Here is a 15108-nt window from a genome sequence, read left to right as displayed (position 1 = left end):
CACACCTGTAATCTCAGCACTTTGCGGGGCCAAGGCATGTGGCTCCCTTGAGGCCAGGAGTTCGAGACCAGCCTAGCCAACGTGGCAAAACCCCATGTCTACGAAAAATATAAAAAATTATCTGGGCATGGTGGCATGCGCCTGTAATCCCAGCTGCTTGGGAAGCTGAGGCAGGAGAATCGCTGGAACCTGGGTGGGGGAGGTTGCAGTGAGCCAAGATTGTTCGACAGAGCAAAACTCCGTCTTAAAAAAAAACGAAAACAAACAAACAAAAAAACATGTTGGCAACAAATAAATGTGAGAATCTTAGTATGGACTGTATATCACATACTGTTGTACCAATGTTAAATTGGGCACGATAAAATTATAATAGTAAGTAAAATGCGCTTGTTCTTAGGAGATATATATTGATGCACGGGGGAAGCCATTTGGAAGCCTGAAGCTTTCAGAAGGTTCAACAATTAAAAAAAATGTAAACAGAGAAAATGCAAATGTAGCAGAAAGGTAACAACTGGGGTGAGTCCAGGGAAAAGGTATAATCATGCATACCCTTTCAGTCTTTCTTTAAGTTTGACACTTTCAAAACAAAAGTGAGGCAGAAAAACTTCCTGGCTTGCTTTCAAGACACCCACAGGTACCTGATTTTAAGCAAGTCAAATTGCTCCATCAAAGCTTGCAAGCCACCTAACCATCAATATAGTATTTTTTCCCCTTCACCTCCTTTCCCTAGACACTTTCTCAACTCTTCTTCTTCCTCTCGCTTTCGTCATAACCCAACGACAGTGAGAGTAATACTATGCGCATGGCTTTGATATGTGAAATTGGCTCTGTCTTGGTGACCTAGCAAGTTCTTTTGCTATGCAGAAATTCTCTTTAGACTAGCAGAATAGGAAAAAATGCAGTAGTCCTAGAAAGTCACCATTTATCCATTACTCCCAAACTTAAAGTTTTAACTCAGTGTCCTAGGACTGCACAAGCAAAAGCTATCACAGCAACATGCTACAGGAGGCAGTATTTCACAAGGTAAGCACTAACATTACTGAGAGGACACCAGGTTTGAATCCTGGCTCAGCTATGTGCTGTGTATCTTTAGAAAACTGATGTGTTTTGAGGCACGCAGTCATTACTACTGCCATATTATGGCTGTCTTTTATTATTATTATTATTATTATTATTATTATACTTTAAGTTCTAGGGTACGTGTGCACAACATGCAGGTTTGTTACATATGTATACATGTGCCATGTGGTGGCTGCACCCATTAACTCGTCATTTACATTGGGTCTATCTCCTAATGCTATCCCTCCCCCTCCCCCCTCCCCACGACAGGCCCCGGTATGTGATGTTCCCCTTCCTGTGTCCAAGTGTTCTCATTGTTCAATTCCCACCTATGGGTGAGAACATGCGGTGTTTGGTTTTTTGTGCTTCATAGCCTGTTATGAATTAAAAAAAAAAAAAGAAAGAAACTATATACTCAGACCTATGAACATGATTTTTCTATTTTACCTCTAAATGAATCATTTCAAGTTGAGGAATACAAGGTAGGAAAAGTGATAAGGGCATAGAAGAGTCTAAGCTTTTTACAAAGCATTTGGGCAATACATTTTATAAAGCATTTATGGTACTTTTTGTAAAGCATTTAGGAAAGCAATTCTTCTTATCCTTCAGGTCTTATTTGAAATGTCATTTTCTGAGGAAGTACTCCCTGATCATTTAAACCAAGTAACTCATCTGTCAGTCATACTCACTGTAAACTTCACTTTTATGTATTTTATTACAATTGTAATAAAATTACTTTGTGAAAAAAAATTGATGTGTTTTTTTTAAATCTCATTTCTTTGACCTGTAAAATGGGAAGTATAACAACCTCTGTTTATTATAAGAATATCATGTAAATGGTAGCTAATATGTGCCCATTCTTCTTGGCCAAAGGAGCTTTCTGTTAGATGTTTTGGAATCTGGATCCAAACGAGAGCCACGTATTGGCATTTGCTTATTAGTTCTTTTAAATCTTTTTTCAATCTAGAATAACGTTCCCTGCTTCCACCTTTGTCCATGTTGGACAGGCTGGACTTGAACTCCTGACCTCAGGTGATCTGCCCACCTTGGCTTCCCAAAGTGCTGGGATTACAGGCGTGAGCCTTCATGCCAGGCATGCTTATTGCTTCTTAATGTCATTTAACTTGTCCTTCAGGCCTTCACTTTTTTAACGAATTAAATATTTCCCCTCATTACAATCTGTTTATAACTCCGCATAAGTCAGGACAACATTTTTTCACCCTTAGCTCACCCTTCAGAGCCCTTCATATTTCATTTTCTTCATCTGGCTACAGTCCCCTAAAGTACTTGGCCAAAACAAACAAATCAACCAACCAACCAACGTAGGTGCCATGCTTTCCCTCTTCACAAACCACTTGCTGCATAGATTACCCTGCCCTTACTTCTTTCCTAGGACTAAGTTTTGGTCCTTCTAGAGGCTCAGCCCAAGAGAAATGTTCTCTAAGATAATTTATTATATGTCAAGCACTATGCTAAGGATCTTCCACATAGTCACAGGTTCAACTAAACCATCAGAACAACTCCATAAGTTAGGAGCTATTATCCTCAATTAGAGCTATAAAAGCCTAGAGCTGTAAAAGCGGAGTCTACAAGAATCTGAACATACTTATCCAACATTATGCTAATTGGCATAACTACTGGCATGATACTCAATTACTAAGTTGTACTGCTCCTTCTTTATACTCCCACATCATCCTGTGCATCCCTCTATATATCAAATCACCTTACATTTTTCATATTTGATATGTTCAGCTGTTCATATTTAATAACTTATCCCAATTTTTTTTTTGAGCTGGAGTTTTGCTCTTGTCACCCAGGCTGGAGTGCAATGGCTCAATCTTGGCAGAGTGTAGCCTCCGCCTCCAAGGTACAAACAATTCTCCTGCCTCAGCCTCCCAAGTAGCTGGGATTACAGGCATGCACCACCGTGCTTGGCTAACTTTTTCTATTTAGTAGAGATGGGGTTTCACCATGTTGGTCAGGCTGGTCTCAAACTCCTGATCTCAGGTGATCCACCCACCTTGGCCTCCCAAAGTGCTGGGATTACAGGCATGAGCCACCGCGCCTGGCCAACATATCCCAAATATTTTAACGGGTTAAAATGGGCTTATTGATCCAACACTACAATGGTGAAAAAAGAAAAAATACAAATTGAGAGATAGCAATACCTAACAGAATTGGGTATTCATCCAATGCTAACACTTAACTAGTTACATGCACTTGGTCAAGTTAATTTTGCTGAGTTTCACTTCTCAGAAAGTAGGAAAAAATACTGTTTTATGTTTTAAGCATAAATGAATAAATTAAGACACTTGCCACAGTCCTTGGCATTTAATACATATACAGTAAAAAGTATTATAGGCTGGGCACGGTGGCTCACACCTGTAATCCCAGCACTTTGGGAGGCCCAGGCAGGTGGATCACCTGAGGTCAATAGTTTGAGACCAGCCTGGCCAACATACTGAAACCCCGTCTCTACTAAAAATACAAAAATCAGCTGAACATGGTGGCAGCTGCCTGTAATCCCAGCTACTGAGGAGGCTGAGGCAGGAGAATTACTTCAACCTGGGAGGCGGAGGTTGCAGTGAGCTGAGATCATGCCATTGCACTCCAGCCTGGGTGACAAGAGCAAAACTGTCTCAAAAATAAAAATAAATAAAAAGTACTATAAGACTATCTCAGAAAATCTCAAGAGCTCATACAAATTTAGCTGAATCCATATACTTCTATTATCCCATGTTTTATTTTATTATATGCAATATATACATATATCGAGATATGTATATTTACTTGCATATAAAGCACATTTGGCCAGGCGTGTGGCGCACACCTGTAATGCCAGCACTTTTGGAGGCCAAGGCAGCGGATCACTTGAGGTCAGGAGTTTGAGACCAGCCTGGCCTCATGGTAAAACCCTGTCTCTACTGAAAATACAAAAATTAGCTGGGTGTGGGTGTGGTGGCATACACCTATAATCCCAACTACTTGGAAGTCTGAGACAGGAGAATCACTTGAACCCGGGAGTTGGAGGTTGCAGTGAGCCGAGATTGTGTCACTGCACTCCAACCTGGGCAACAGAGCGAGACTCTGTTTCAAAAAAAAAAAAAAAAAAAAACCAGGCCAGGCACAGTGGCTCACGCCTGTAATCCCAGCACTTTGGGAGGCCAAGGCGGGTGGATCACGAGGTCAGGAGATCGAGACCATCCTGGCTAACACAGTGAAACCCTATCTCTACTAAAAATACAAAAACAAAATTAGCTGGGCGTGGTGGCGGGTGCCTGTAGTCCCAGCTACAAGGGAGGCTGAGGTGGGAGAATGGCATGAACCTGGGAGGTGGAGCTTGCAGTGAGCCGAGATTGCGCCACTGCACTCCAGCCTGGGCAACAGAGCAAGACTCTGTCTCAAAAAAAAAAAAAAAAAAAAAGACACATGCTCACATATGTTTATTGCGGTATTGCAGCACTATTTACAATAGCAAAGACTTGGAACCAACCCAAATGCCAATCAATGATAGACTAGATAAAGAAAATCTGGCACATATACACCATGGAATACTATGCAGCCATAAAAAAGAATGAGATCATGTCCTTTGCAGGGACATGGATGAAGCTGGAAGCCATCATTCTCAGCAAACTAACACAGGAACAGAAAACCAAACGCTGTGTGTGTTCTCACTCATAAGTGGGAGTTGAACAGTGAGAACACATGGACACAGGGAGGGAAACAACATATACCAGGGCCTCTTGGGGGGCAGGGGGTGATGGGAGGGATAGTATTAGGTCAAATACCTAATGCATGCCTGTCTTAAAACCTAGATGAGAGGTTGATAGGTGCAGCAAACCGCCATGGCACATGCATACCTATGTAACAAACCTGTACATTCTGCTCATGTATCCTGGAACATAAAGTAAAACTAAAAAAAAAAAACAAACAAAAACATCACTCAACAGGCCAGGCATGGTGGCTCACGCCTGTAATCCCAGCACTTTGGGAGGGCAAATCACTTGAGGTCAGAAGTTCCAGACCAGCCCGGCCAACATGGTGAAACCCTGTCTCTACTAAAAATACAAAAATTAGCCAGGCCTGGTGGTCGGTGCCTGTAATCCCAGCTACTCAGGAGGCTGAAGCAGGAGAATCACTTGAACCCAGGAGACAGAGGTTGCAGTGAGCTGCTATGGCGCCACTGCACTCTAGCCTGGGTGACAGAGAGACACTGTCTCAAAAAAAAAATATATATATATACTTAAGATAGAAACCCTATCGGCCAGGCGTGGTGACTCATGCCTGTAACCCTGGCACTTGGGAGGCCGAGGCAGGCAGATCACCTGAGGTCAGGAGTTCGAGACCAGCCTGGCCGACATGATGAAACCCCGTTTCTACTAAAAATACAAAAATTAGCCGGGCGTGGTGGTGGGCGCCTGTACTCCCAGCTACTGGGGAGCCTGAGGCAGGAGAATCGCCTGAATCCAGGAGGCGGAGGTTGCAGTGAGCCTAGATGGCACCACTGCTTTTGTTTTTTGTTTTTGTTGTTGTTGTTGTTTTTGTTTTGTTTTGGTTTTTTTTTTGAGACGGAGTCTTGCCCTGTTGCCCAGGCTGGAGTGCAATGGCACAATCTCGGCTCACTGCAACCTCTGCCTCCCGGGTTCAAACGATTCTCCTGCCTCAGCTTCGTGAGTAGCTGGGATTACAGGCACACGCTACCATGCCCAGTTTGTTTTTTTTATTTTATTTTTAGTAGAGACGGGGTTTTACCATGTTGGCCAGGCTGGTCTCGAACTCCTGACCTCGTGATCCACCCTCCTCGGACTCCCAAAGTGCTGGGATTACAGGCGTGAGCCACCGCACCCGGCCAAGATGGCGCCATTGCACTCCAGCCTGGGCGACAGAGCGAGACGTCATCTCAAAAAAAAAAAAAAAAAAAAGATGAGAACCCCATCAATAGGAGTTCAACATACACCAGGGCCTGTTGGCCTGTCGCCCAGAGCAAGACCTAATGCTATCCCTCCCATCACCCCCTGCCCCCCAACAGGCCCTGGTGTATGTCAGGAGGCACTGAATCCTCCTGCAAGGCTGAGCATACCTCATAGGGTACAGTGTAATCTAACAGGATGGAGCCCACCTGCTAGATGCTAATTAACCTGAAGCGATGTGATTCATTTAATTATTCGTCTGTACCAGTTGCTCTTAAGAATTATGTTCTTCCCTACAAAAAGAGGTCAGAAGCAATCTGGCTTTCTTTGTTTTTTTTTTTTTTTTTGAGACGGAGTCTCGCTCTGTCGCCCAGGCTGGAGTGCAGTGGTGCGATCTTGGCTCACTGCAAGCTCCGCCTCCCAGGTTCACGCCATTCTCTTGCCTCAGCCTCTCGAGTAGCTGGGACTACAGGCACCCGCCACCACGCCTGGCTAATTTTTTTGTATTTTTAGTAGAGACGAGGTTTCACCGTGTTAGCCAGGATGGTCTCGATCTCCTGACCTCGTGATCCGCCCGCCTCGGCCTCCCAAAGTGCTGGGATTACAGGTGTGAGCCACCGCGCCCGGCCTGCAATCTGGCTTTCACCCTTACTCCTCCGCTGAGACTGTTCCAAGTTTATCAATGATCTAGTTTTTCAGCCAAGGAATATTTTTCATGCCTGTTAACATTCTAACATGCTTTGTAGCCTTGCTCTGTGTCTGTTCAATCTGGATTTAGCAGATTACTCTCCCTCTTCTTGTCCATATGTATATGTAAAGGTCTGCAGGGACACATGACAGACTTTTTACAGGTAGTCTGAAATATATATGTATGTGTATATGAGTGTGCATACACATATGTGTGTCTGTGTACTTCTGCATGTTAGAGGAAGAAAATAGAGGTGGTGAAGGCTTAACTTTAAATGAGGCTTCTAGGAGTTCAAATCCATGCTCTGTCCTCTTCTACCTTGTGTGACCGTAGCAGGTTATCTTTTTCTGCCTTTCTCATCTAGTTAAAAAAAAAGAAGGGATGGGGCAAAAATAGTTCAACTTACTTCTTAGATTTGTTGAGTACTAAATGAGTTTTCATGAGTTAAAGCATTTTGAACAGTGACTGGCGTGGTAAATGTAGTGTAAAATATTCATAAAACATATTTTGTTAACATGAATACATACCAATTATCTATAAATTCTAAAGATTTTTTTTTTCTGTTTCTGTCTGAGGGCAGAAGAAAGATTATAGAGGGAGGATGTTTGTGTACCATTTTGCTCTGTATCATTTTGAAGATTTTTTAAAGTATCAAAATGTGTGTATTTTCGTTTCTATTTGAAAATAATTTTTGAAAAAAAAGTCAAGCTTTTTTGATGCAATTATTTCTAGAATAGATTGAAATATTCTGCTTAAATATGGTGCTAAACAAAAGGAAAAGGAAGAGCTGTGTGTGTGTGTGTGTGTGTGTGTGTGTGTGTTTAATTGAGATGGAGTCTCACCCTGTCGCCCAGGCTGGAGTGCAACGGTGTGATCTCGGCTCACTACAACCTCCGCCTCCCGGGTTCAGGCTATTCTCCTGCCTCAGCCTCCTGAGTAGCTGGGATTACAGATGCGTGCCACCACGCCCGGCTAATTTTTTGTATCTTTAGTAGAGATGAGGTTTTACCATGTTGGCCAGGCTGGTCTTGAACTCCTGACCTTGTGATCCACCCGCCTTGGCTCCCAAAGTGCTGGGATTACAGGTGTGAGCCACCAGTCCTGGCCAGAAGAGCTGTTTTTAGCAAATACTTCTTCTTTTTAAAAAGCAGTCAAAGCTACCAGGTGAGATGGCTCATGCCTGTAATCCCACATTTTGGGAGGCCAAAGCGGGAGGATTGCTTGAGCTCAGGGTTTTGAGATCAGCCTGGGCAACATCTCGAAACCTCATTTTGTAAAAAAAAAAAAAAAAAAAAAAAAATATATATATATATATATTTAAATAAAAAAATTTTTTAAAAAGAAAAAAATTGTTAAAACAAACAATAATGTTTACGTTTCCTTAAAAGGGAGAGAAGGAAAGTTGAAAGGGATTGAATCCAAACTTTGTTGAATTAAGTGTGAGTCACAGACAGAGAGATACACAGGTATCTGGCTAAACTATAGTGATCACTACACTGATGTGCCTCGTAGAGAAGTTATAAGTCTGTGTCCCAGAAAATAGCCTCCATTTTTTTAGTTGTGTGGGGAAAAGCAAGAGAGATCAGATTGTTACTGTGTCTGTGTAGAAAGAAGTAGACATAGGAGACTCCATTTTGTTCTGTATTAAGACAAATTCTTCTGCCTTGAGATTCTGTTAATCTATGACCTTACCCCCAACCCTGTGCTCTCTGAAACATGTGCTGTGTCAAACTCAGGGTTAAATGGATTAAGGGTTGTGCAAGATGTGCTTTGTTAAACAGATGCTTGAAGGCAGCATGCTTCTTAAGAGTCATCACCACTCCCTAATCTCAAGTACCCAGGGACACAAAACACTGCAGAAGGCCGCAGGGACCTCTGCCTAGGAATGCCAGGTGTTGTCCAAGGTTTCTCACCATGTGATAGTCTGAAATATGGCCTCCTGGGAAGGGAGACCTGACCGTCCCCCAGCCCGACACCCATAAAGGGTCTGTGCTGAGGAGGATTAGTATAAGAGGAAGGAATGCCTCTTGCAGTTGAGACAAGAGGAAGGCATCTGTCTCCTGCCCATCCCTGGGCAATGGAATGTCTTGGTATAAAACCCGATTGTACGTTCCTTCTACTGAGATAGGGAAAAACCGCCTTAGGGCTGGAGGTGGGACATGCGGGCAGCAATACTGCATTGTAAAGCATTGAGATGTTTATGTGTATGCATATCTAAAGCACAGCACTTAATTCTTTACCTTGTCTATGATGCAAAGACCTTTGTTCACGTGTTTGTCTGCTGACCCTCTCCCTACTATTGTCTTGTGACCCTGACACATCCCCCTCTCGGAGAAACACCCACGAATGATCAGTAAATACTAAGGGAACTCAGAGGCTGGCGGGATCCTCCATATGCTGAACGTTGGTTCCCCGGGTCCCCTTATTTCTTTCTCTATACTTTGTCTCTGTGTCCTTTTCTTTTCCAAGTCTCTCGTTCCACCTTACGAGAAACACCCACAGGTGTGGAGGGGCAACCCACCCCTTCAAGTTGCAGGTCACAAGACTATTTTTGTTTCATTACAAAATATGTGGCTTTAATAAATAATTTAAAACTCCCTCTTATATCTTAGAGCTTAAGCCCACAACCTGGCAGCCACTTGGGTTAGTATTCCAATTCTACCAGTATACTAACATGTGTGATTTTAGGTTACCTCTTTTTTTTTAATATATTTCATTTATTTATTTATTTATGTATTTATTTATTTTTTAAGAGACAGGGTCTCATTCTCTTGTCTAGGCTGGAGTGCAGTTGCACAATCATAGCTCACTGCAGCCTGAATAACCACGTTCAGACCATCCTCCTTACTTAACCTCCCGGACAGCTAAGACTGTAGGCACGGGCCACCATGCCTGGCTAATTTTTATTTTCTTTTTGTAGAGATAGGGGGCATCTCGCTATGTTGCCTAGACTGGTTTTGAACTCCTGGCCTTGAGCAATCCTCTCACCTTGGCCTCCTAAACTTCTGGGAATACAGGCATAAGCCACTGTGCCTGGCCACTTTTGTTTTCTAAGTTTCTATTTCTTCATCTAAAATGAGCAAAATAAGTCTTAATCTCACAGTTATTGCAAAACAGCTTTGCAGAGCCTGAAGCCCTTCCTTCCTCCTTCCGTCTTTTTTTTCCTTCCTAACAAGTGCAATGACTTTTTTAATTAAACAAAATATCTTAAAATTTTTCCTAAAGGGCATAGACACTCTAAGAACCTAACTCCAAAAATTCTAATATGGAGAATAAAAACTATCTTCTACAATCCCATCATCTGGAAGAGCTTCTTAACAGAAAACATCATTTTTCCTTTTTCCTTTTTCTTTGGGAGAGAGAGAGTCTCACTCTGTCGCCCAGCCTTCAGTGTAGTGGTGTGATCTTAGCACACTATAGCTTCGACCTCCCAGGCTCAAGTGATTCTCCCACCTCTGCCTCCCAAGTAGCAGGGACCACAGGAATGTGCCAACATGTCTGGCAATTTTTCTTTCTTTTTTTTTTTTTGTACAGACAGGCTTTTGCCATGTTGCCCAGGCTGGTCTCGAACTCCTGTGTTCAAGTGCCACCCGCCTTGGCCTCCCACAGTGCTGGAATTACAGGCATGCACCACGGTGCCCAGCCTTAACACAAAACATCCTGATTTTCCGTGAAATTGCAAGTTAATCTTCAGAGGTAGCTACAGTAGGGAAAATAAAAAAGAAAAAAGTTTTTGGCTGGGCACGGTGGCTCATGCCTGTAATCTCAGCACTTTGGGAGGCCGAGTCAGGTGGATCACCTGAGGTCAGGAGTTTGAGATCAGCCTGGCCAGTGAAACCTTGTTTATACTGAAAATACAAAACTTAGCTTGGCCTGGTGGTGCGTGCCTGTAGTCCCAGCTACTCGGGAGGCTGAGGCAGGAGAATGGCTCAAACCCGGGAGCAGAGGTTGCAGTGTGCCACTGCACTCCAGCCTGGATGACAGAGACTCCATCCCAAGAAAAGAAAAAAAGTTTTATTAAAGTTTTAAAAAGTTACAAGTTTAGAACTTTTTTCATTTTTCAAAGCTAATATTGTTAAAAGATTTTACCAAATGCTAAATAATTAGAAATATTTTTGCTTTTGATTTACTTGTAGTATTTGAACTCTTCATAACATTTATTATTCAGTTTATACAAGTCATATTTATGTATGCATAACTATTTGAGTTATGAAACACAAATGTTTTAGCCACCAAGTGGTATGTCAGTAAATTAAAAAAACAAAAAACAAACAATACAAACTCTTTGTTTACATCACATTGTAAGAGAAGAGAATAGTGCCGAAATAGACATAGTAACATAGCCTCCCAGGAAATGTTACATTAAAAATAGGAAAACTGAGAAATGGAGCTGGATTTGAACCTGGGCAATGGACTCAGATCCCATACTTCTAACGCCAAGTTATGTCACTTCCCTTCTGGACATGAAAATAGTTGTGAAGCACTCTACAAATAAGAAACACATTGGCCGGGCACGGTGGCTCACACCTGTAATCCTAGCACTTTCGGAGGCCGAGGCGGGCGGATCACCTGAGGTCAGGAGTTCGAGACCAGCCTGGCTAACATGGTGAAACCCCATTTCTACCAAACATTAGCCAGGCATGGTGGCGCGCACCTGTAGTCCCAGCTACTTGGGAGGCTGAGGCAGGAGAATTGCTTGAACCCGGGAGGTGGAGGTTGCAGTGAGCCGAGATTGCATCATTGCACTCCAGCTAGGGCAAGAAGAGTGAAACTCTAAAAAAAGAAAAAAAGAAAGAAACACAACAATTAGCAGTCATTGATAAGTACTATTTATTAATCAATAGTAAGACAAAAAAGTAGCAGGCAGAGTCCCTAACCCCACTCAGTGAGGCTGGGAAAGGGACCCTGTGGTGAATTTGGGAGGAGGAGGCAAGCGGGTGGAAAGGACATAGGAAGAGGTCCGTCTGGGGCAGAGAAGCAGGGGCAGCTGGCCAGTTCACTCCCCCACCACTTGACATTCCCATTTCTTGTCATGGCCCTTAAGAGGGCGAGCACCTGGACCCCACGAGACCACAGTTCCAGGGCAGGTGGGTACCTCGGGCTAGGCCAGTGAGTGGCCCTGCTCCCCAAAAATCCCTCCTGACCCTGTTCCCACTGCAGGAGGTATCATTGCACTAAATAACACCATGCCCTGCTGTCACCTCCTGCAGCCAACCGATCAAGAGGATAGCACTGTAGGGTGTGCAGAGACCCCCTCTGGGGGGAAGGACTCACACTGGGTTCAGGTGATCTCCGACAGCAGAGACAGACACCATCCATTGCCGAGCCAAGGCAGTGTGTGAGCACTCTTCACGCATCAGCTCATTAATGCTCCCTAATGTCCCATGGGTTCCATGCTGTCTGACCCTGTTCATGGATGGGAACACTGAAATGGAGGCTCTGTGCCTTGCCTAAGATTTGAGCTGAGGTTTGAACCCAGGTGGACATCCTGAGCTGGGGCATCAGCTGTGGCATCCCTAACAAGCCAGGTCATCCACTCGCCGGTCTCTGCCGATGAAGCCCGGATTCAGGAAAATGCACAGAGGACATCACCATTTGGACGAGGCCCCCCTCCTGTTCCCAAATCTCTCCACTCCATCTTCACCTGCCTCATCTGAGGGATGAGGGGCACCTGCTGAGCTGCCTCTAGGAACTTCTTGGTCCTCACTATCCACACCCTCCCCTTGCTCTCCTTCCTTAGAAGCACAGAATCTAAAGCTGCCAACTCTGTACCTAAAGACACTGAGATTAAGAAGGAAACAGCCTGGCCAAGACGTCTTCCCACCAGTTACCTGTCCACTGCCTCAAGACTCCAGGCATGGAGCGGAGAGAGGCTCAGCAGGGGCTGGGATTGTTCATGGCCCTGGGAGCCAGGAGGGAGCAAGGGCTGCCCTGGGGTCAGGGGTAGGGGCTGCACTGAGGCACAGTGAGAGAAGTCACATGAGGGGCAGGGACTTTAGAAGACTCCTGAGGAGCCAAAGCTACATGGCAGAAGTAATAATAACTATAGTTATACCTTAGAAAACACCTATTGGGTGCTAACACTTGGTGGGGCTCTACACACTTTTTTTTTTTTTTTTTTGGAGACGAAGTTTCACTCTTGTTGCCCAGGCTGGAGTGCAATGGTGTTAGCTTGGCGCACTGCAACCTCTGCCTCCTGGGTTCAAGCGATTCTCCTGCCTCAGCCTCCCAAGTAGCTGGGATTACAGGCATGCGCAACCATGCCCGGCTAATTTTGTATTTTTTGTAGAGATGGAATTTCACTACATGTCGGCCAGGCTGGTCTCAAACTCCTGACCTCAGGTGATCCACCCACCTCGGCCTCCCAAAGTGCTGGGATTATAGGACTGAGCCACCGCACTCGACCTCTACACACTTTACAAACTGTTCATATCCCAGTTTAAAGAGGAGAAAACTGGGCCTTGATGAGGTTAGCAGCCCAAAGCCACAGAGTCAGCAGCAGAGCCCAGAACTGCTCAGTTGGCCACCAGGGCCATGTAGGGCCCAGGCAGCAGCAGTAGCATCAGATTCTGCCCACTCTCAACAATCCTGAAAGAACAGCCCCAGGCCTGCAGAGCTGTTAGGTGACCAGAGCAACACACTGGCTTGTCTCTAAGTGTGCCTCCTCAGACACATGCCCATCAACAACCAAGTGTAGGCTGTCTGGCCCCGCTTGGTGTGACTGTAATTTGAGGCGTTGCCAAAATTACAATCTAACACCACCAAAGAAGGACAGTTTTGGTGGACGGAGCAGCCAACCAAGGAAATCAAGTCTACAGGCCCTTCCAGAGCAAGAATGCAGCTAGTCAGGAAGGCAGATGGGTACCCAAGGCTCCTGGGGCAAGAGGACTACCGCTTTTCTTTTCCTGGTGGGTGCCATCCCCAGCCTTGACCAGTCCTCCTCTTTCATTCCAGGAAGTTCACTCACCCTAAGTTCCACTCCCTAAGCCCAACAGCAGCTTCTAGGACTCCTTACTGGCCATAAAGCCTCTCTGAACTGGATTCAGTAAGGCTTATACCCACTCCTGGGGTGTGGAAAGAGGAACATTTTTCCAATAGAGTGGCCAGAGATAAAAATTTCCAATCTTCCCAAAACGTCTGCCAATACAGACCTGCCCCACAAGCCCCTTTACAACGCAGCCCAGGGCTTTCTGAGATGTCCCGTGGCCGAGACGCACATTATTCATTCACCCACCCCGGAATGTAGAGTCCTCTATACTCGCTATGAGCCCCAAGATCCCCAAAAGAAAGCTGTGCTTGTGCCCAGGGCCCACTGGACTACATCAACATGGGGACCTCGCCTTTGCCACTCCCAAGATGGCACCACCACCTCTCATGTCCCCCTATGAGCTTAGTCTCTCCCACATCAGCATGACCCACAATATTCTTTTACTCTCACCTATTGAAGACTTTTTGTTTGTTTGTTTGAGACAAAGTGTTGCTCTGTCTCCCAGGCTGGAGTGCAGTGGCACAATTATGGCTCACTGCAGCCTCGAACTCCAGTAGCTTGGGACCATGGGTGTGTGTCACCACACCTGGCTAATTTTTTCTATTTTTCTACAGAGATAAGGTATTGCTATGTTGCCCAAGCTGGTCTTGAACTCCTGGACTCAAGTGATCCTCCTGCCTCAGCCTCCCAAAGTGCTGGATTACAGGCACGAGCCACTGTGCCCAGCCTGAAGACTAGTATAAAGTTACTTACATGGCAAGTGCCACAAAACCAAGCTGATATGAGGTATTAAGAGAACACTTACAAAAATAGGGAGTGTTGTAGTAATTCTAAAAGTGTTCGTAATCAGGAGATGGTGTGGATAGTCCTTGTGAATTCCTAGTGTACAATCAGATGGCCGACTTCCAGATGGGATTAATAATACTTTTCTGCAGAGCAGTTGACAGGGACCAGAGCCTCAAATCATCAACCTCACTTGACCTGTCTTACTCCTTGGAATCCAATAATATGATTTATAGTGAAATGAGAGTTTAGATATAAAAGAAGCCAGGGCTAGAATCTGGTCTTCTTTCCATGAACACTTTGGCAAGTGGAAGCCAAGAGTGGAAAATCATTTACAGACATGGAGTTTGGGGAGTGAGGTCATTTTGGGAAGTGAGAATGAAGGGAGGAAACAGAGGGCTGAAACTCGGGCCCAATATGCCTAGACAAGGCTCTTGTTACTGATGGGATTCAAATTAGTGATTTTTCCTTTTGCCAAAGGCTCTAACATGGTTTAACTATTTTTCTTTTCTTTCCCTCTTCCTTTCCTTCTTTCTTTCTTTCTCTTTCTTTCTTTCTTTCTTTCTTTTTCTTTCTTTCTCTCTCTCTCTCTCCCTCCCTCCCTCCCTCCCTCCCTCTCTCTCTCTCTCTCTTTCTTTCTTTCTTTCTTTCTCTTTCTTGACAGAGTCTTGCTTTGTTGC

General features: G+C 44.6%; 1 protein-coding gene across 2 annotated transcripts in view; it reads left to right on the top strand.

Annotated features, from left to right (window-relative positions):
* Positions 1 to 15108, top strand: part of LOC738676 (tripartite motif-containing protein 60) — a 60076-nt gene that overhangs the window by 16368 nt on the left and 28600 nt on the right. The gene's annotated exons all lie outside the window — the stretch shown is intronic.

The sequence above is a fragment of the Pan troglodytes genome, chromosome 3 (genome assembly GCF_028858775.2).
Source record: "Pan troglodytes isolate AG18354 chromosome 3, NHGRI_mPanTro3-v2.0_pri, whole genome shotgun sequence".
NCBI classification, from domain to species: Eukaryota; Metazoa; Chordata; class Mammalia; order Primates; family Hominidae; genus Pan; species Pan troglodytes.
This window is presented reverse-complemented; position numbering and strand designations above follow the sequence as displayed.